At 60.6% G+C, this 22,500-nt stretch overlaps 2 non-coding genes across 2 annotated transcripts; both read left to right on the top strand.

Annotated features, from left to right (window-relative positions):
- Nucleotides 1–12,465: 12,465 nt before the first annotated feature.
- LOC131860557 (5S ribosomal RNA) lies at nucleotides 12,466–12,584 on the top strand. The gene has a single exon (XR_009359651.1). It is a non-coding gene; the product is annotated as a 5S ribosomal RNA (ribosomal RNA).
- A 7,754-nt stretch (nucleotides 12,585–20,338) lies between these two features.
- On the top strand, nucleotides 20,339–20,457 carry LOC131860487 (5S ribosomal RNA). Its single transcript, XR_009359582.1, has one exon. It is a non-coding gene; the product is annotated as a 5S ribosomal RNA (ribosomal RNA).
- Nucleotides 20,458–22,500: the final 2,043 nt, after the last annotated feature.

Below are 22,500 nucleotides of genomic sequence, written 5' to 3'. Positions count from 1 at the left end.
ACCTACGTGCAAAGCGGTCGCACACCGGGTAAGGGAGTGAGAGCCCCAAACATAGCTGGGCGAGGCGCTCACTCCGCTCTTTAATATCTCGTTAATACCGCCAAGGAAATGGCACAAGCACACACACACAAGCATCCTCGGAAGAGGACAGTTCGAGTGACAGGTCAAATCCAAGAGTTCCGAAGACTACCTCCAGGAACAATCGGGAACAAGACCGATTACAAGTCGTCGAGTCTGTTACTGGGCGAACACGAGATGCGCACAGGAAATCGATCAGCCCTCACAATGGCCCAAGGCCAGAGATCGGACTGCTACGATTTACCCCAACAATCATCGTGCCACTCTTCGCAGAGAGGTGATAGACGCCAACGAGCCCGCGCATAGCAATCGAGGTGTAAAAAGGGCGTTGAAGGCAGGAAGCCTGGACGAAAGAGGCTACGAGGTCACCTCGAAGCGGTCTAAGAATCGGGCGCACTTGGGGCGACTACCAGTGCCAACCCCTTATCCCGCGGTGCGTCCGACACACAGAAATTTCCAAGGCGGCCAAGGAGCCTCCCCGCATAGCAATCGGGGTGTGAGGTTACGGATGCAGCATTGATAGCAATCGAGGTGTGAGGCGAAGGATGCAGAAGTGAGAGCCGAGGGATGTAGCAGAGATAGCAATCGGGGTGTGTGATGCAGAAGAGATAGCAATCGAGGTGTGCGGTGGGAAGGGCCCAGCAGCCAGAATGCATGAAGCGACGGATGAAGCAGTGATGACAACCGGGCTGTGAGGAGAGGAGGGATGCAGCCAAGAAAGCAATCAGGGCTCGAGGCAAGGGATGCATCAAGGATAGCAATCATGTTGTGAGGCGAGATTCCAAAGGCTAAACGTGAGAGGCTGCAGGGTCGACTCAGAGAGGTCTATGCATGTGAGAGGCTGAAAGCAAGGTCGACTCGGAGCGGTCTATGCATCGGGCGCGCTTGGGGCGACTACCAGTGCCAACCCCTTATCCCGCGACGCGTCCGACAAAGAGAACGTTCCAAGGCGGCAGAGGAGGTTACCAGCCGAAGGATGCAGTAGCAATAACAGGTATAGTTCCGCGGCGGCCGAGAAGACTCACCGCATAGGAATCGAGATGCGAGGCGAGGGATGCGGCGGGAAGGCCCCGACGGCTAAACGGAAGAGGCTGCAGGGCCGCCTCGGAATGGTCCAAGCATCGGATGCGATTGGGACGACTACCAGTGCCAACCCCTTATCCCGCGATGCGTCCGATACACAGATAGTTCCAAGGCGGCCGAGGAGCCTCACCGCATATCAATCGGGGTGCGAGGCGAGGGATGGGGCGGGAAGGCCCCAACGGCTAGACGGAAGAGGCTTCAGGGCCACCTCGGAATGGTCCAAGCATCGGACGCGCTTGGGGCGACTGCCAGTGCCAACCCCTTATCCCGCGATGCGTCCGATACACAGATGGTTCCAAGGCGGCCGAGGAGCCTCACCGCATAGCAATCGGGGGTGCGAGGCGAGGGATGGGGCGGGAAGGCCCCAACGGCTAGACGGAAGAGGCTTCAGGGCCGCCTAGGAATGGTCCAAGCATCGGACACGCTTGGGGCGACTACCAGTGACAGCCCCCTATCCCGCGATGCGTCCGATACGAAGATGGTTCCAAGGCGGCCGAGGAGCCTCACCGCATAGCAATCGGGGTGCGAGGTGGGGGATGCGGCGAGATGGCCCCAACGGCTAGACGGAAGAGGCCACAGGGCCGCGTCGGAATAGTCCAAGCATCGGACGCGCTTGGGGCGACTACCAGTGACAACCCCTTATCCCGCGATGCGTCCGATACGAAGATAGTTCCAAGGCGGCCGAGGAGCCTCACCGCATAGCAATCGGGGTGCGAGGTGGGGGATGCGGCGAGATGGCCCCAACGGCTAGACGGAAGAGGCTGCAGGGCCGCCTCGGAATAGTCCAAGCATCGGACGCGCTTGGGGCCACTACCAGTGACAACCCCTTATCCCGCGATGCGTCCGATACGAAGATAGTTCCAAGGCGGCCGAAGAGCCTCACCGCATAGCAATCGGGGTGCGAGGTGGGGGATGCGGCGAGATGGCCCCAACGGCTAGACGGAAGAGGCCACAGGGCCGCCTCGGAATAGTCCAAGCATCGGACGCGCTTGGGGCGACTACCAGTGACAACCCCTTATCCCGCGATGCGTCCGATACGAAGATAGTTCCCAGGCGGCCGAGGAGCCTCACCGCATAGCAATCGGGGTGCGAGGCGAGGGATGCGGCGAGATGGCCCCAAAGGCTAGACGGAAGAGGCTGCAGGGCTGCCTCGGAATAGTCCAAGCATCGGACGCGCTTGGGGCGACTACCACTGCCAACCCCTTATCCCGCGATGCGTCCGATACACAGATAGTTCCGAGGCGGCCGAGGAGGTGGGGGATGCAGCGAGATGGCCCCAACGGCTAGACGGAAGAGGCTGCAGGGCCGCCTCGGAATAGTCCAAGCATCGGACGCGCTTGGGGCGACTACCAGTGACAACCCCTTATCCCGCGATGCGTCCGATACACAGATAGTTCCGAGGCGGCCAAGGAGCCTCACCGCATAGCAATCGTGGTGCGAGGTGGGGGATGCGGCGAGATGGCCCCAACGGCTAGACGGAAGAGGCTGCAGGGCCGCCTCGGAATGGTCCAAGCATCGGATGCGCTTGGGGCGACTACCACTGCCAACCCCTTATCCCGCGATGCGTCCGATACACAGATAGTTCCAAGGCGGCCGAGGAGCCTCACAGCATAGCAATCAGGGTGCGAGGCGAGGGATGCGGCGAGAAAGCCCCAACGGCTAGAGGGAAGAGGCTTCAGGTCCGCCTCGGAATGGTCCAAGCATCGGACGCGCTTGGGGCGACTACCAGTGACAACCCCTTATCCCGCGACGCGTCCGATACACAGATAGTTCCAAGGCGGCCGAGGAGCCTCACCGCATAGCAATCGGGGTGCGAGGCGAGGGATGCGGCGAGAAGGACCCAACGGCTACACGGAAGAGGCTTCGGGGCCGCCTCGGAATGGTCCAAGCATCAGACGCGCTTGGGGCGACTACCAGTGACAACCCCTTATCCCGCGACGCGTCCGATACACAGATAGTTCCAAGGCGGCCGAGGAGCCTCACCGCATAGCAATCGGGGTGCGAGGCGAGGGATGCGGCGAGAAGGACCCAACGGCTAGACGGAAGAGGCTTCGGGGCCGCCTCGGAATGGTCCAAGCATCGGACGCGCTTGGGGCGACTACCAGTGACAACCCCTTATCCCGCGACGCGTCCGATACACAGATAGTTCCAAGGCGGCCGAGGAGCCTCACCGCATAGCAATCGGGGTGCGAGGCGAGGGATGCGGCGAGAAGGACCCAACGGCTAGACGGAAGAGGCTTCGGGTCCGCCTCGGAATGGTCCAAGCATCGGACGCGCTTGGGGCGACTACCAGTGACAACCCCTTATCCCGCGACGCGTCCGATACACAGATAGTTCCAAGGCGGCCGAGGAGCCTCACCGCATAGCAATCGGGGTGCGAGGCGAGGGATGCGGCGAGAAGGACCCAACGGCTAGACGGAAGAGGCTTCGGGTCCGCCTCGGAATGGTCCAAGCATCGGACGCGCTTGGGGCGACTACCAGTGACAACCCCTTATCCTGCGACGCGTCCGATACACAGATAGTTCCAAGGCGGCCGAGGAGCCTCACCGCATAGCAATCGGGGTGCGAGGCGAGGGATGCGGCGAGAAGGACCCAACGGCTAGACGGAAGAGGCTTCGGGTCCGCCTCGGAATGGTCCAAGCATCGGACGCGCTTGGGGCGACTACCAGTGACAACCCCTTATCCCGCGACGCGTCCGATACACAGATAGTTCCGAGGCGGCCGAGGAGCCTCACCGCATAGCAATCGGGGTGCGAGGCGAAGGATGCGGCGAGAAGGACCCAACGGCTAGACGGAAGAGGCTTCGGGTCCGCCTCGGAATGGTCCAAGCATCGGACGCGCTTGGGGCGACTACCAGTGACAACCCCTTATCCCGCGACGCGTCCGATACACAGATAGTTCCAAGGCGGCCGAGGAGCCTCACCGCATAGCAATCGGGGTGCGAGGCGAGGGATGCGGCGAGAAGGACCCAACGGCTAGACGGAAGAGGCTTCAGGGCCGCCTCGGAATGGTCCAAGCATCGAACGCGCTTGGGGCGACTACCAGTGACAACCCCTTATCCCGCGACGCGTCCGATACACAGATAGTTCCGAGGCGGCCGAGGAGCCTCACCGCATAGCAATCGGGGTGCGAGGCGAGGGATGCGGCGAGAAGGACCCAACGGCTAGACGGAAGAGGCTTCAGGGCCGCCTCGGAATGGTCCAAGCATCGGACGCGCTTGGGGCGACTACCAGTGACAACCCCTTATCCCGCGACGCGTCCGATACACAGATAGTTCCGAGGCGGCCGAGGAGCCTCACCGCATAGCAATCGGGGTGCGAGGCGAGGGATGCGGCGAGAAGGACCCAACGGCTAGACGGAAGAGGCTTCAGGGCCGCCTCGGAATGGTCCAAGCATCGGACGCGCTTGGGGCGACTACCAATGACAACCCCTTATCCCGCGACGCGTCCGATACACAGATAGTTCCGAGGCGGCCGAGGAGCCTCACCGCATAGCAATCGGGGTGCGAGGCGAGGGATGCGGCGAGAAGGACCCAACGGCTAGACGGAAGAGGCTTCAGGGCCGCCTCGGAATGGTCCAAGCATCGGACGCGCTTGGGGCGACTACCAATGACAACCCCTTATCCCGCGACGCGTCCGATACACAGATAGTTCCGAGGCGGCCGAGGAGCCTCACCGCATAGCAATCGGGGTGCGAGGCGAGGGATGCGGCGAGAAGGACCCAACGGCTAGACGGAAGAGGCTTCAGGGCCGCCTCGGAATGGTCCAAGCATCGGACGCGCTTGGGGCGACTACCAGTGACAACCCCTTATCCCGCGACGCGTCCGATACACAGATAGTTCCGAGGCGGCCGAGGAGCCTCACCGCATAGCAATCGGGTTGCGAGGCGAGGGATGCGGCGAGAAGGACCCAACGGCTAGACGGAAGAGGCTTCAGGGCCGCCTCGGAATGGTCCAAGCATCGGACGCGCTTGGGGCGACTACCGTTGCCAACCCCTTATCCCGCGATGCGTCTGATACACAGATAGTTCCGAGGCGGCCGAGGAGCCTCACCGCATAGCAATCGGGTTGCGAGGCAGATTATTGGGAAGGGAACCCCCTGGGATGCGGCTCAAGCAGTGCCCAAAGGGACTGGAATGCGGAATCACATCGAGAGACCCAAATGCTATACGAGGGCTCAAATCGAATTATCGATTTGGCCACGACATGGACGCATCGGAACGACTACCTTTGCCGAACCACTCGCAATTGCATCCATACCGAAACCAATAGACATTTCCGTTAGAGCCCTCGCATAGCATTCGGGAATCTCGCATGCCCCTCTAAATCGACCAATGCTGGCGCTCAATGAAAATCCGAGCGCTACCACCGTTCGAGCGCCAGCATTGGTCGAGTTAGAGGGGCACGGGGGAGAATGCTCCAGTCAACACCTCCCCTATATAAGTTATTTGTCCGATTCTCGCACAACCGTAGTCTGCCTCGTCGAATCAAACAACGGTCCCAGATTCCGACTTCCGTTCCGTAGAGACCCAAAAGCTAGATGGAGGCTCGCAAGAAAGAGAGTCGGCGCATAGCAATCGGGTTTCTCGAACGTTTAGGGACCGAGCTCACTTGCGGATAGGGCAAAATCCGCCAAGCAACCCAAAAGCTAGACGGGGGCTCGAATCGAATCGCCTAGGCGGCCACAACAACGACGTGTTGGATCGACTACCAGTGCCAAACCATTCAGCAAGACTAGTCTGTGTCGAGGCCGGATAGAGATTCTCAGAGAGCGCCCGCATAGCATTTAGGAGACCTGCCGCGTCCCTCACACTCGACAAATGGTGGTGCACGTTTATAAATCCGAGCGATCCCAACCCTTTCAAGCACCAACATCGGTCGAGATAGAGGGGCACGGAGGGGGCTGCGTGAGACAACACAGTCCCCTATATAAGTTATTTGTCCGATTCTCACACATCCGAAGAATGGTCATCAAATCGGACAACAGCCCAAACTTCCGACTTCCGTCCCAGAAAGCCCAAGAGCTATCTAAAACGTTCATGGCCGGAACTCGATCGCGGCTATACCAGTCCGCCAAGCAACCCAAAAGCTAGACTGGAGCTCTAGTCGAATCACCTCTGTGGCCATTGCAAGGACGTGTTGGAGCGACTACCATTGCCGAACCATTCCGCAGGTCGAGTCCATACCAAGGCCGCATAGAGATTCACGATGAGCTCCTGCATAGCAATCAGGAGACTTGCCGTGTCCATCACAATCGATAAATCCTGGTGCAAGATTTTTGCATCCGAGCGCTCCAACCAGTCGAGCACCAGCATCAATCGACATAAACGGGCACGGGGGGAGGATGCTCGAGAACACTACCTCCCCTATATAAGTTATTTGTCCGATTCTCAAGCAGCCGAAGTCTGGTCATCGAATCGGGTCAAAGACCACAACTTCCGACTTTACCCACAATGCAAGTCATCGAATCGAACATCGGCCCCCGAGTCGGACTCCATGCGTATGTCAGGTCATCGGACCCAAATTCCGCCTTCCTGCGCATGGCGGGCCATCAATATCAACTCGGTCATCGGACCCAAACTCCGCCTTTTTGCGTATGGCACGCCTTCAAATCGGTCATCGGACCCAAATTCCGCCTTCCTGTGCATGGCGGGCCATCAACATCAACTCGGTCATCGGACCCAAATTCCGCCTTTCTGCGCATGGCACGCCATCAACTCGGTCATCGGACCCAAATTCCGCCTTCCTGCGCATGGCAGGTCATCGGACACAAATTCAGACCTCGCCAATATGCCTACGTATCGAATCGGTCATCGGACCCAACTTCCGACTTCATCCATACTGTAGGGTCTTTGAGGTTGGCGCGGTGCGCTCAACCCAGGGAGTCGACCCATCGAAGCATACACCTCCCCTATATAAGCTATTTGTCCGATTCCCACACCTGTGTAGTTTGCACCTCTGACCAGGACATCGACCCCAACTTCCGAACTCGACTGCAACGACGGCACCAGCGCCTTGGTGCGCACCTTGCGACGCACAGTCCCAACATTCGCCTTCCTGCACATGGCAGGTCATCGGACCCAAATTCCGACCTCGCGAGTATGCCTACATATCGAATCGGTCATCGGACCCAACTTCCGACTTCATCCATACCGTAGGGTCTTTGAGGTTGGCGCGGTGCGCTCAACCCGGGGAGTCGACCCAACGAAGCATACACCTCCCCTATATAAGCTATTTGTCCGATTCCCACACCTGTGTAGTTTGCACCTCCGATCAAGACATCGACCCCAACTTCCGAACTCGCCTCCAACGACCGAACCAGCGCCTTGGTGCGCACCTTGCAACGCACAGTGCCAACATTCGCCTTCCTGCACGTGGCAGGTCATCGGACCCAAATTCCGACCTCGCGAGTATGCCTACATATCGAATCGGTCATCGGACCCAACTTCCGACTTCATCCATACCGTAGGGTCTTTGAGGTTGGCGCGGTGCGCTCAACCCGGGGAGTCGACCCAACGAAGCATACACCTCCCCTATATAAGCTATTTGTCCGATTCCCACACCTGTGTAGCTTGCACCTCCGATCAGGACATCGACCCCAACTTCCGAACTCGACTAAAAAGACCGCACCAGCGCCTTGGTGTGCACCTTGCAACGCACAGTGTCAACATTCGCCTTCCTGCACATGGCAGGTCATCGGACCCAAATTCCGACCTCATGAGCATACCTACTAATCGAATCGGTCATCGGACCCAACTTCCGACTTCATCCATACCGTAGGGTCTTTGAGGTTGGCGCGGTGCGCTCAACCTGGGGAGTCGACCCATCGAAGCATACACCTCCCCTATATAAGCTATTTGTCCGATTCCGACACCTGTGTAGTTTGCACCTCCGCTCAGGACATCGACCCCAACTTCCGAACTCGCCTGCAACGACCGAACCAGCGCCTTGGTGCGCACCAAAAGTGCGCACTTTTGGAGGGCACTTTTCTGCGCTCCAAAGGTGCGCACTTTTGGAGGGCACTTTTTGGAGGGCACTTTTCTGCGCTCCAAAGGTGCGCACTTTTGGAGGGCACTTTTTGGAGGGCACTTTTCTGCGCTCCAAAGGTGCGCACTTTTGGAGGGCACTTTTTGGAGGGCACTTTTCTGCGCTCCAAAGGTGCGCACTTTTGGAGGGCACTTTTTGGAGGGCACTTTTCTGCGCTCCAAAGGTGCGCACTTTTGGAGGGCACTTTTTGGAGGGCACTTTTCTGCGCTCCAAAGGTGCGCACTTTTGGAGGGCACTTTTTGGAGGGCACTTTTCTGCACTCCAAAGGTGCGCACTTTTGGAGGGCACTTTTTGGAGGGCACTTTTCTGCGCTCCAAAGGTGCGCACTTTTGGAGGGCACTTTTTGGAGGGCACTTTTCTGCGCTCCAAAGGTGCGCACTTTTGGAGGGCACTTTTTGGAGGGCACTTTTCTGCGCTCCAAAGGTGCGCACTTTTGGAGGGCACTTTTTGGAGGGCACTTTTCTGCGCTCCAAAGGTGCGCACTTTTGGAGGGCACTTTTGTGCACTCCAAAGGTGCGCACTTTTGGAGGGCACTTTTCCTGTGCTCCAAAGGTGCACACCTAGGTGAGCACCTTCGACCACACCTTGTAGCACACCAAACTCTGACTTTCGACTTCATCCGCAATGCAGGGTCTTTGAGGTTGGCGCAATGCGCACAACCAGGGGAGTCGACCCATCAAACCCAACACCTCCCCTATATAAGCTATTTGTCTGATTCTCATACATGCGTAGCCTGCAGGAGCAATTAGGACATCGACCCCAACTTTCGGCTTCTAAACGAAAACAAGGTCTTTGAGGTTGGTGTAATGCGAACAACTAGGGGAGTCAACCCATCAAACCCAACACCTCCCCTATATAAGCTATTTGTCTGATTCTCATACATGTGTAGTCTACAGGAGCAATTAGGACATCGACCCCAACTTTTGACTTCTTAACGAAAACAAGGTCTTTGAGGTTGACGTAATGCGCACAACCAGGGGAGTCGACCCATCAAACCCAACACCTCCCCTATATAAGCTATTTGTCCGATTCTCATACATGTGTAGCCTGCAGGAGCCATTAGGACATTGACCCCAACTTTTGACTTCTTAACGAAAACAAGGTCTTTGAGGTTGGCGTAATGCGCACAACCAAGGGAGTTGACCCATCAAACCCAACACCTCCCCTATATAAGCTATTTGTCTGATTCTCATACATGTGTAGCCTGCAACAACGATTAGGACATCCACCCCAACTTCTGAATTCGTCTGCGTTGACCGCACCAAAGGTGCACGCCTTGGTGCTCACCAAAATCCGACTTCCGACTTCTTCTGCTATGCGGGGTCTTTGAGGTTGGCGCAGTGCGCACAACCAGGGGAGTCAACCCACCGAATGCAACACCTCCCCTATATAAGCTATTTGTCTGATTCTCATACATGCGTAGACTGCAGCAATGATTAGGACATCCACCCCAACTTTTGACTTCTTAAACAAGACAGGGTCTTTGAAGTTGGTGCAGTGCACACAACCAGGGGAGTCGACCCATCAAACGCAACACCTCCCCTATATAAAGCTATTTGTCCGATTCTCATACGTGTAGTCTGCAGCAGCGATTAGGACATCGACCCCAACTTCCGAATTCGTTTGCATTGACCGCACCAAAGGTGCACGCCTTGGTGTGCACCCTGGAGTGCACTTTGGTGCTCACCTCGGTGCACACTTTGGTGTGCACCTCGGTGTGCACCAAAGGTGCGCACCTTGGAGCGCACCAAAGGTGTACACTTTGGAGCGCACCACATAGGGTCTTTGAGAGGTTGGCGCAGTGCGCACACCAAGGTGGGTGTTGAGGTGCGTGCCGAGGTGGGTGGGTGCTAGGGTGCGCTCCATGGTGGGTGCCAGGGTGGGTGCGTGCTAGGGTGGATTCCAAAGAGGGTCATAGGGTGGGTGCCAAGGTGGGTTGGTGATATAGTGGGTTCAAAGGTGGGTACTAGGGTGGGTTCCAAGGTGGGTCACAAGTTGGGTGCCAGGATGCGTGGGTGTTAGGTTGGGTGCCAAGGTGGGCTCCTGCGTGGGTGGGTGCTAGGGTGGGTTTCAAGGTGGACGCGAGGGCGGGTGCCAAGGTGGGTAACAAGTTGGGTGTTAGGATGGGTGAGTGCTAGAGTGGGTGCCAAGGTGGGTGGGTGCTAAGGTGGATGCCAAGGTGGTTCACAGGGTGGGTGGGTTCTAGGGTGAGTTCCAAGGTGGGTCACAGGTTCAGTGCTAGGGTGGGTGTCAAGGCGGGTGTCGAGGTGCCTGGGTGCTAGGGTGTGGATGCCAATGTGGGTCATAGGGTGGGTACTAGGGTGGGCTGCAATGTGGGTGCCAAGGTGGGTAACATGCTCGGTGGGTTCTAAATTGGGTGCCAGGGTGGGTGTGCACCCACCTTGCCCGAGGTGGGTGCCAAGGTGCCAGTGTGGGTGGGTGCTAAGGTGGATGCCAAGGTGGGTGAGAAGGTGGGTGATAGGTTGAGTGGTAGGATGGGTGGGTGCCAAGATGGGTCACAGGGTGGGTGCAAGGGTGGGTAGGTGCTAGGGTTGGTGTCAGGGTGGGTGGGTGCTAGGTTGGGTTCCAAGGTGGGTGCGAGGGTGAGTGTCAAGGTGGGTCACAGGTTAGGTGCTAGGATGGGTGAGTGCTAGGGTGCAAAGGTGCCAGGGTGGGTGCTAGGATGGGTCGATGCTAGGGTGAGTGGCAAGGTGGGTCCACAAGTGTCAAGGTGGGTGCCGAGGTGGGTGCCAAGTCGGCGACTGCTATGGTGGATGCCAAGGTGGGTCACGGGGTGGGTGCCAAGTTGCTAGGTTGGGTTCCAAGGTGGGTGCCAACGTGGGTGCTAGGGTGCGTGGGTTAAAGGGTGTGTCACAACGTGGGTGCCAGGATGGGTGCGCACCCACACTGGCCAAGACGGGTGCGGGTGCAAGGTTGGGTTCCAAGCCCGGTCACAGGCTGGGTGCTAGGATGGGTGGGTGCCAAGGTGGGCACCAGGGTGGGTGCACCCACCCTGGCCAAGGTGGGTCACGGGGTGGGTCCTAGGGTGGGTAACGGGGTGGGTACTAAGGTGCGTGCCAAGGTGGGTCATAGGGTGGGTGCCAAGGTGGGCACCAGGGTGGGTGTGCACCAACCCTAGCCAGGGTAGGTCACGGGGTGGTTGTCGGGGTGGGCGTCAAGGAGCCAAGGTGGGTGGCAAGTAGCCAAGTTGCGTGCCAAGGTGGGTGTCGGGGTGGGTGCCAAGGATCCAAGGTGGGTGCCAAGGAACCAAGGTGGGTGTCTGGGTGGGTGCCGAGGTGGGAGCCAGGGTGGGTCCCAAGGTGAGTGCAAAGGTGGGTGCCAGGGTCAAGGTGAGTGCCAATGTGGGTTCCAAGGTGCCAGGGTCAGGGTGAGTGCCAATGTGGGTTCAAAGGTGCTAAGTTGGGTGCGAGGTTGGGTGCGAGGGTGGGTGGGTGCCAAGGTGTGCTAGGTGGAAGCCCGGGTGGGTCGGCATCCCATGGGTGTCGAGTTGGGTGCCTGATGGGTGCTTCTTGTCAAGTTTTAGTCGTCGGGACTCATTTCGAGCCTTAGAGGTCGTTTCTTGTCCGGTTGCCCTGTCTTCGACCTGGGAACCCAATTTTGGTCCTCGGGTCCCATTTTTTTTTGTCTCGCATCCCACTTTTGGCCTGTGGCCTTTTCGGGGTCGATTCTCGCTTTGGGCATCAGAGCATGTTTCTTCTCCTAAAACCCAATATTTGTTTATTAAGTCTCGGAACACATTTTTGTTCTCGTGGACCCATCATGGGTCTTGGAACGCATTTGTGGTCCTTGGGTCCCATTTTGCATCCCGAAACTTGTGTTTTGGTGCTTGATCCCTATTTTGGGTGCCCACCTTGCACCAAGTGCGCACCCGGGGCAAACCGAGCGCCTTGGTGCACCGGGGCAAGATCGAGCGTGCACCCGAGGCGCCCCGAACATGCACCAAGGTGCACTCGGCCCACATGTGAGCGCAGGTCGTTGCGCCCGAGGTGGTGTGTGGGCACCGCGTTGCAGACGGGACACTGCACGCACACGACGCCCCCTCCAGGTGCACGCACGTAGGCCGGGCCGGGTGCACACCCGACGCCCTAGCAAGGTGCGCGCACCCGGGCAGGGCTCACACTTGGCGAACGGGGCGCACTTCGCGAGGGAGGGTGTGCACCTCGACGGGGGTGGGTGGCCGGGGTGGATTCGCACGTGGGTCGCGGTTTGCTAAGTACACACTGCGACAAGCTCATAACGGGTGCGATCATACCAGCATTAGTGCACCGGATCCCATCAGAACTCCGCAGTTAAGCGCGCTTGGGCCGGAGTAGTACTGGGATGGGTGACCTCCCGGGAAGTCCCGGTGTTGCACCCTTTTTTAGTTTTTCGCCGGGCGTCGCAATGCTATTTGAATAAACCTTTTGCCCGTTTGCGTTCTCGTCGGGGCCGGGCCGGGCCGGGGTGCGCTGCCCGCACTACCGCGCGCGCGGGGGCGACACCGAGCGCGCACCCGAGGCACCCCGAGCACACAGGCCACGGTGCAACCCGGGCGTTGTGCGCGCACCCCGGTGCGCCCGAGGTGCTGCGCGCGCACCCAGGTGAAATCGGTGTGCACCTCGGCCAGTGCGCGCTCGGTCGAGTCGCGCACGTTGGCCAAGGTGCACGGTGATGTTTCTTACTCTAAGGTTCCGCACCAGACGCCCGGGACAGGTGAGCGAAGCTGGGCGGGGCCGGGTGCGCGGCCGGGGCAGGTGCACGCAGCTGGAGAGAGCTTTGGAGCACACTTCGGAGCGCACCAATGATGCGCTCCATTCAAAAGTTTCCTGAAAAGGCAAAAAAAGTTGAGATTATAGAATTTCCCACTTGAGAGATTGTAAAAAAAAAAAATTTAAAATGAAGGAAACGCGGGTGCCAAGGTGTGCGCAGCCCAGCCAAGGTGTGCGCACCAAGGCGCCCACCCTGGCGAAGGTGCACGCAAGGTGCGCACCCGAGGCAAACCGGACAATTAACCCAACTTTCGACTTCGCGCGCACCTTGGAGCGCACTTCGGAGCGCTCCTTGGTGCGCACCAATCTTGGGCACCTCGGAGTGCACCATGGCGCCCACCAAGGTGCGCACCCGGGGCAAACCGAGCTCCGACTTCGTGCGCACCTTGGAGCGCACGAAAGGTGCGCACCATGGCGCCCACCAAGGTGCGCAGCCCAGCCAAGGCGTGCGCATCAAGGTGCGCACCCTGGCGAAGGTGCGCACCCGGGGCAAACCGAGCTCCGACTTCGTGCGCACCTTGGAGCGCACAAAAGGTGCGCAACCCAGCCAAGGTGTGCGCACCCCGGTCAAACCGAGCTCCGAATCGTGCGCACCAGAGGTGCACGCCATCGTGCGCACCTTGGAGCACACTTCGGAGCCCTCCTTGGTGCGCGCCGATGTTGCGCACCTCGGAGCGCACCCGGGGAAAACAATGCAATTAACCCGACTTTCGACTTCGTGGGCACCTCGGAGCGCTCTCGGGTTCGCACCTCGGAGCACACCGAGGTGCGCACCTTTGATGCGCTGCCTTCACCAATTTCCAGAAAAGGCAAGAAAACATTGAGAAGGTGTGCGCACCGAGGTGCCCACCCTGGCGAAGGTGCACGCGAGGTGCGCACCCGGGGCAAACCGGGCTCCGACTTCGTGCACGCCGCACCTTGGAGCACACTTCGGAGCGCTCCTTGGTGCGCACCAGGGCGCGCAACCCAGCCGAGGTGCCCACCCCGGCGAAGGTGCACGCGAGGTGCGCACCCGGGGCAAACCGGGCTCCGACTTCGTGCACGCCATGGTGCCCACCGCGGCGAAGGTGCACGCGAGGTGCGCACCCGGGGCAAACCGGGCTCCGACTTCGTGCACGCCGCACCTTGGAGCACACTTCGGAGCGCTCCTTGGTGCGCACCATGGTGCCCACCAGGGCGCGCAACCCCGCCGAAGGTGCACGCGAGGTGCGCACCCGGGGCAAACCGGGCTCCGACTTCGTGCACGCCGCACCTTGGAGCACACTTCGGAGCGCTCCTTGGTGCGCACCATGGTGCCCACCAGGGCGCGCAACCCCGCCGAAGGTGCACGCGAGGTGCGCACCCGGGGCAAACCGGGCTCCGACTTCGTGCACGCCGCACCTTGGAGCACACTTCGGAGCGCTCCTTGGTGCGCACCAGGGCGCGCAACCCAGCCGAGGTGCCCACCCCGGCGAAGGTGCACGCGAGGTGCGTACCCGGGGCAAACCGGGCTCCGACTTCGTGCACGCCGCACCTTGGAGCACACTTCGGAGCGCTCCTTGGTGCGCACCATGGTGCCCACCAGGCCGCGCAACCCAGCCAAGGTGTGCGCACCAAGGTGCACGCGAGGTGCGCACCCGGGGCAAACCGGGGTCCGACTTCGTGCACGCCGCACCTTGGAGCACACATCGGGGCGCTCCCGGGTTCGCACCGGCGTTGCGCACCGTGGTGGGCACCTCGGAGCACACCAAGGTGGGCAGCGAGGTGCGCACCTTTGATGCGATGCCTTCACTAATTTCCATAAAAGGCAAAAAAAAAACGAGATTTTAAAATTTCCGTTTTGAAAGATAGTGAGAAAAAGGGAATGCTGGTGCCATCTTGAGCCCGCCCTGGTGCGCAGCCCAGCCAAGGTGTGCGCACCAAGGTGCCCACCCTGGCGAAGGTGCGCGCCCGGGCAATTAATCCAACTTCCAACTTCGCGCGCGCCAGGGTGGGAGCGCACCCAACAACCGGGCCTGGGAAGAGCCAATGCGAGAAACCCCACCAAACGCTCTGACAAAAAAAGAGGGGGCGCTCCAGTAACCCCGCTTCGGAGCGCACCCTGGGCAAACCCAGCCAAGGTGCCCACCCCGGCCAAGGTGCAGGCGAGGTGCGCACCCGGGGCAAACCGGGCTCCGACAACGTGCACGCCGCACCTTGGAGCACACTTCGTAGCGCTCCCGGGTGCGCACCTCAGAGCACACCAAGGTGGGCAGCGAGGTGCGCACCTTTGATGCGCTGCCTTCACTAATTTCCAGAAAAGGCAAAAAAAAAAGGAGATTTTAAAATTTCCGTTTTGAAAGATAGTGAAAAAAACGGAACGCGCGTGCCATCTTGAGCCCGCCCTGGTGCGCAGCCCAGGTAAGGTGCCCACCCTGGCAAAGGTGCGCACCCGGGCAATTAACCCTACTTCCGACTTCGTGCGCGCCAGGGTGGCAACCGGGCCTCGGAAGAGCCAATGCGAGAAACCCCACCAAACGCTCCGACAAAAAAAGAGGCGGCGCTCCAATAACCCCGCTTCGGAGCGCAGCCGGGGCAAACCCAGCCAAGGTGCCCACCCCGACGAAGGTGCACGCGAGGTGCGCACCCGGGGCAAACCGGGCTCCGACAACGTGCACGCAGCACCTTGGAGCACACTTCGAAGCACTCCCGGGTGCCCACCGGCGTTGCGCACCGTGGTGGGCAGCGAGGTGCGCACCTTTGATGCGCTGCCTTCACTAATTTCCAGAAAAAGGCAAAAAAAAATGAGATTTTAAAATTTCCGTTTTGAAAGATAGTGAAAAAAAAGGAACGCGGGTGCCATCTTGAGCCCGCCCTGGTGCGCAGCCCAGGCAAGGCATGCGCACCAAGGTGCCCACCCGAGGTGCACACCCGGGGCAAACCGGGCTCCGACTTCGTGCAGGCCGCACCTTGGAGCACACTTCGGAGCGCTCCTTGGTGCGCACCATGGTGCCCACCAGGGCGCGCAACCCAGCCAAGGTCTGCACACCAAGGTGCCCACCCCGGCGAAGGTGCACGCGAGGTGCGCACCCGGGGCAAACCGGGCTCCGACTTCGTGCACGCCATGGTGCCCACCGCGGCGAAGGTGCACGCGAGGTGCGCACCCGGGGCAAACCGGGCTCCGACTTCGTGCACGCCGCACCTTGGAGCACACTTCGGAGCGCTCCTTGGTGCGCACCATGGTGCCCACCAGGGCGCGCAACCCAGCCAAGGTGTGCGCACCAAGGTGCACGCGAGGTGCGCACCCGGGGCAAACCGGGGTCCGACTTCGTGCACGCCGCACCTTGGAGCACACATCGGAGCGCTCCCAGGTTCGCACCAGCGTTGCGCACCTTTGATGCGCTGCCTTCACTAATTTCCAGAAAAGGCAAAAAAAAACGAGATTTTAAAATTTCCGTTCTGAAAGATAGTGAAAAAAACGGAACGCGGGTGCCATCTTGAGCCCTTCCTGGTGCGCAGCCCAGGCAAGTTGTGCGCACCAAGGTGCCCACCCTGGCGGAGGTGCGCGCCCGGGGCAATCCGGGCTCCGACTTCGTGCACTGCATGGTGCCCACCAAGGCGCGCAACCCAGCCAAGGTGCCCACCGCAGCGAAGGTGCACGCGAGGTGCGCACCCGAGGTGCACACCCGGGGCAAACCGGGCTCCGACTTCGTGCACGCCGCACCTTGGAGCACACTTCAGAGCGCTCCTTGGTGCGCACCAAGGCGCGCAACCCAGCCGAGGTGCCCACCCCGGCGAAGGTGCACGCGAGGTGCGCACCCGGGGCAAACCGGGCTCCGACTTCGTGCACGCCATGGTGCCCACCGCGGCGAAGGTGCGCACCCGGGGCAAACCGGGCTCCGACTTCGTGCACGCCGCACCTTGGAGCACACTTCGGAGCGCTCCTTGGTGCGCACCATGGTGCCCACCAGGCCGCGCAACCCAGCCAAGGTGTGCGCACCAAGGTGCACGCGAGGTGCGCACCCGGGGCAAACCGGGGTCCGACTTCGTGCACGCCGCACCTTGGAGCACACATCGGGGCGCTCCCGGGTTCGCACCGGCGTTGCGCACCGTGGTGGGCACCTCGGAGCACACCAAGGTGGGCAGCGAGGTGCGCACCTTTGATGCGATGCCTTCACTAATTTCCATAAAAGGCAAAAAAAAAACGAGATTTTAAAATTTCCGTTTTGAAAGATAGTGAGAAAAAGGGAATGCTGGTGCCATCTTGAGCCCGCCCTGGTGCGCAGCCCAGCCAAGGTTTGCGCACCAAGGTGCCCACCCTGGCGAAGGTGCGCGCCCGGGCAATTAACCCAACTTCCAACTTCGCGCGCGCCAGGGTGGGAGCGCACCCAACAACCGGGCCTGGGAAGAGCCAATGCGAGAAACCCCACCAAACTCTCTGACAAAAAAAGAGGGGGCGCTCCAGTAACCCCGCTTCGGAGCGCACCCTGGGCAAACCCAGCCAAGGTGCCCACCCCGGCCAAGGTGCAGGCGAGGTGCGCACCCGGGGCAAACCGGGCTCCGACAACGTGCACGCCGCACCTTGGAGCACACTTCGTAGCGCTCCCGGGTGCGCACCTCAGAGCACACCAAGGTGGGCAGCGAGGTGCGCACCTTTGATGCGCTGCCTTCACTAATTTCCAGAAAAGGCAAAAAAAAAAGGAGATTTTAAAATTTCCGTTTTGAAAGATAGTGAAAAAAACGGAACGCGCGTGCCATCTTGAGCCCGCCCTGGTGCGCAGCCCAGGTAAGGTGCCACCCTGGCAAAGGTGCGCACCCGGGCAATTAACCCTACTTCCGACTTCGTGCGCGCCAGGGTGGCAACCGGGCCTCGGAAGAGCCAATGCGAGAAACCCCACCAAACGCTCCGACAAAAAAAGAGGCGGCGCTCCAATAACCCCGCTTCGGAGCGCAGCCGGGGCAAACCAAGCCAAGGTGCCCACCCCGACGAAGGTGCACGCGAGGTGCGCACCCGGGGCAAACCGGGCTCCGACAACGTGCACGCAGCACCTTGGAGCACACTTCGAAGCACTCCCGGGTGCCCACCGACGTTGCGCACCGTGGTGGGCAGCGAGGTGCGCACCTTTGATGCGCTGCCTTCACTAATTTCCAGAAAAAGGCAAAAAAAAATGAGATTTTAAAATTTCCGTTTTGAAAGATAGTGAAAAAAAAGGAACGCGGGTGCCATCTTGAGCCCGCCCTGGTGCGCAGCCCAGGCAAGGCATGCGCACCAAGGTGCCCACCCGAGGTGCACACCCGGGGCAAACCGGGCTCCGACTTCGTGCAGGCCGCACCTTGGAGCACACTTCGGAGCGCTCCTTGGTGCGCACCATGGTGCCCACCAGGGCGCACCCGAGGCAAACCGGGCTCCGACTTCGTGCACGCCGCACCTTGGAGCACACATCGGAGCGCTCCCAGGTTCGCACCAGCGTTGCGCACCTTTGATGCGCTGCCTTCACTAATTTCCAGAAAAGGCAAAAAAAAACGATATTTTAAAATTTCCGTTCTGAAAGATAGTGAAAAAAACGGAACGCGGGTGCCATCTTGAGCCCTTCCTGATGCGCAGCCCAGGCAAGTTGTGCGCACCAAGGTGCCCACCCTGGCGGAGGTGCGCGCCCGGGGCAAACCGGGCTCCGACTTCGTGCACTGCATGGTGCCCACCAAGGCGCGCAACCCAGCCAAGGTGCCCACCGCAGCGAAGGTGCACGCGAGGTGCGCACCCGAGGTGCACACCCGGGGCAAACCGGGCTCCGACTTCGTGCACGCCGCACCTTGGAGCACACTTCAGAGCGCTCCTTGGTACGCACCAGGGCGCGCAACCCAGCCAAGGTGCTCACCCCGGCGAAGGTGCACGCGAGGTGCGCACCCGGGGCAAACCGGGCTCGGACTTCGTGCACGCCGCACCTTGGAGCACACATCGGAGCGCTCCCGGGTTCGCACCAGCATTGCGCACCTTTGATGCGCTGCCTTCACTAATTTCCAGAAAAGGCAAAAAAAAGAAAAAAATGAGATTTTAAAATTTCCGTTTTGAAAGATAGTGAAAAAAACGGAACGCGGGTGCCATCTTGAGCCCGCCCTGGTGTGCAGCCCAGGCAAGTTGTGCGCACCAAGGCACCCACCCTGGCCAAGGTGGGTCACGGGGTGGGTCCTAGGGTGGGTAACGGGGTGGGTACTAAGGTGCGTGCCAAGGTGGGTCATAGGGTGGGTGCCAAGGTGGGCACCAGGGTGGGTGTGCACCAACCCTAGCCAGGGTAGGTCACGGGGTGGTTGTCGGGGTGGGCGTCAAGGAGCCAAGGTGGGTGGCAAGTAGCCAAGTTGCGTGCCAAGGTGGGTGTCGGGGTGGGTGCCAAGGATCCAAGGTGGGTGCCAAGGAACCAAGGTGGGTGTCTGGGTGGGTGCCGAGGTGGGAGCCAGGGTGGGTCCCAAGGTGAGTGCAAAGGTGGGTGCCAGGGTCAAGGTGAGTGCCAATGTGGGTTCCAAGGTGCCAGGGTCAGGGTGAGTGCCAATGTGGGTTCAAAGGTGCTAAGTTGGGTGCGAGGTTGGGTGCGAGGGTGGGTGGGTGCCAAGGTGTGCTAGGTGGAAGCCCGGGTGGGTCGGCATCCCATGGGTGTCGAGTTGGGTGCCTGATGGGTGCTTCTTGTCAAGTTTTAGTCGTCGGGACTCATTTCGAGCCTTAGAGGTCGTTTCTTGTCCGGTTGCCCTGTCTTCGACCTGGGAACCCAATTTTGGTCCTCGGGTCCCATTTTTTTTTGTCTCGCATCCCACTTTTGGCCTGTGGCCTTTTCGGGGTCGATTCTCGTTTTGGGCATCAGAGCATGTTTCTTCTCCTAAAACCCAATATTTGTTTATTAAGTCTCGGAACACATTTTTGTTCTCGTGGACCCATCATGGGTCTTGGAACGCATTTGTGGTCCTTGGGTCCCATTTTGCATCCCGAAACTTGTGTTTTGGTGCTTGATCCCTATTTTGGGTGCCCACCTTGCACCAAGTGCGCACCCGGGGCAAACCGAGCGCCTTGGTGCACCGGGGCAAGATCGAGCGTGCACCCGAGGCGCCCCGAACATGCACCAAGGTGCACTCGGCCCACATGTGAGCGCAGGTCGTTGCGCCCGAGGTGGTGTGTGGGCACCGCGTTGCAGACGGGACACTGCACGCACACGACGCCCCCTACAGGTGCACGCACGTAGGCCGGGCCGGGTGCACACCCGACGCCCTAGCAAGGTGCGCGCACCCGGGCAGGGCTCACACTTGGCGAACGGGGCGCACTTCGCGAGGGAGGGTGTGCACCTCGACGGGGGTGGGTGGCCGGGGTGGATTCGCACGTGGGTCGCGGTTTGCTAAGTACACACTGCGACAAGCTCATAACGGGTGCGATCATACCAGCGTTAGTGCACCGGATCCCATCAGAACTCCGCAGTTAAGCGCGCTTGGGCCGGAGTAGTACTGGGATGGGTGACCTCCCGGGAAGTCCCGGTGTTGCACCCTTTTTTAGTTTTTCGCCGGGCATCGCAATGCTATTTGAATAAACCTTTTGCCCGTTTGCGTTCTCGTCGGGGCCGGGCCGGGCCGGGGTGCGCTGCCCGCACTACCGCGCGCGCGGGGGCGACACCGAGCGCGCACCCGAGGCGCCCCGAGCACACAGGCCACGGTGCAACCCGGGCGTTGTGCGCGCACCCCGGTGCGCCCGAGGTGCTGCGCGCGCACCCAGGTGAAATCGGTGTGCACCTCGGCCAGTGCGCGCTCGGTCGAGTCGCGCACGTTGGCCAAGGTGCACGGTGATGTTTCTTACTCTAAGGTTCCGCACCAGACGCCCGGGACAGGTGAGCGAAGCTGGGCGGGGCCGGGTGCGCGGCCGGGGCAGGTGCACGCAGCTGGAGAGAGCTTTGGAGCACACTTCGGAGCGCACCAATGATGCGCTCCATTCAAAAGTTTCCTGAAAAGGCAAAAAAAGTTGAGATTATAGAATTTCCCACTTGAGAGATTGTAAAAAAAAAAAATTTAAAATGAAGGAAACGCGGGTGCCAAGGTGTGCGCAGCCCAGCCAAGGTGTGCGCACCAAGGCGCCCACCCTGGCGAAGGTGCACGCAAGGTGCGCACCCGAGGCAAACCGGACAATTAACCCAACTTTCGACTTCGCGCGCACCTTGGAGCGCACTTCGGAGCGCTCCTTGGTGCGCACCAATCTTGGGCACCTCGGAGTGCACCATGGCGCCCACCAAGGTGCGCACCCGGGGCAAACCGAGCTCCGACTTCGTGCGCACCTTGGAGCGCACGAAAGGTGCGCACCATGGCGCCCACCAAGGTGCGCAGCCCAGCCAAGGCGTGCGCATCAAGGTGCGCACCCTGGCGAAGGTGCGCACCCGGGGCAAACCGAGCTCCGACTTCGTGCGCACCTTGGAGCGCACAAAAGGTGCGCAACCCAGCCAAGGTGTGCGCACCCCGGTCAAACCGAGCTCCGAATCGTGCGCACCAGAGGTGCACGCCATCGTGCGCACCTTGGAGCACACTTCGGAGCCCTCCTTGGTGCGCGCCGATGTTGCGCACCTCGGAGCGCACCCGGGGAAAACAATGCAATTAACCCGACTTTCGACTTCGTGGGCACCTCGGAGCGCTCTCGGGTTCGCACCTCGGAGCACACCGAGGTGCGCACCTTTGATGCGCTGCCTTCACCAATTTCCAGAAAAGGCAAGAAAACATTGAGAAGGTGTGCGCACCGAGGTGCCCACCCTGGCGAAGGTGCACGCGAGGTGCGCACCCGGGGCAAACCGGGCTCCGACTTCGTGCACGCCGCACCTTGGAGCACACTTCGGAGCGCTCCTTGGTGCGCACCAGGGCGCGCAACCCAGCCGAGGTGCCCACCCCGGCGAAGGTGCACGCGAGGTGCGCACCCGGGGCAAACCGGGCTCCGACTTCGTGCACGCCATGGTGCCCACCGCGGCGAAGGTGCACGCGAGGTGCGCACCCGGGGCAAACCGGGCTCCGACTTCGTGCACGCCGCACCTTGGAGCACACTTCGGAGCGCTCCTTGGTGCGCACCATGGTGCCCACCAGGGCGCGCAACCCCGCCGAAGGTGCACGCGAGGTGCGCACCCGGGGCAAACCGGGCTCCGACTTCGTGCACGCCGCACCTTGGAGCACACTTCGGAGCGCTCCTTGGTGCGCACCATGGTGCCCACCAGGGCGCGCAACCCCGCCGAAGGTGCACGCGAGGTGCGCACCCGGGGCAAACCGGGCTCCGACTTCGTGCACGCCGCACCTTGGAGCACACTTCGGAGCGCTCCTTGGTGCGCACCAGGGCGCGCAACCCAGCCGAGGTGCCCACCCCGGCGAAGGTGCACGCGAGGTGCGTACCCGGGGCAAACCGGGCTCCGACTTCGTGCACGCCGCACCTTGGAGCACACTTCGGAGCGCTCCTTGGTGCGCACCATGGTGCCCACCAGGCCGCGCAACCCAGCCAAGGTGTGCGCACCAAGGTGCACGCGAGGTGCGCACCCGGGGCAAACCGGGGTCCGACTTCGTGCACGCCGC

This window comes from Cryptomeria japonica, unplaced genomic scaffold (genome assembly GCF_030272615.1).
Source record: "Cryptomeria japonica unplaced genomic scaffold, Sugi_1.0 HiC_scaffold_15, whole genome shotgun sequence".
NCBI lineage: Eukaryota > Viridiplantae > Streptophyta > Pinopsida > Cupressales > Cupressaceae > Cryptomeria > Cryptomeria japonica.
The sequence above is the reverse complement of the archived record's forward strand: the minus strand, read 5'-3'. Positions and strand labels throughout refer to the sequence as shown.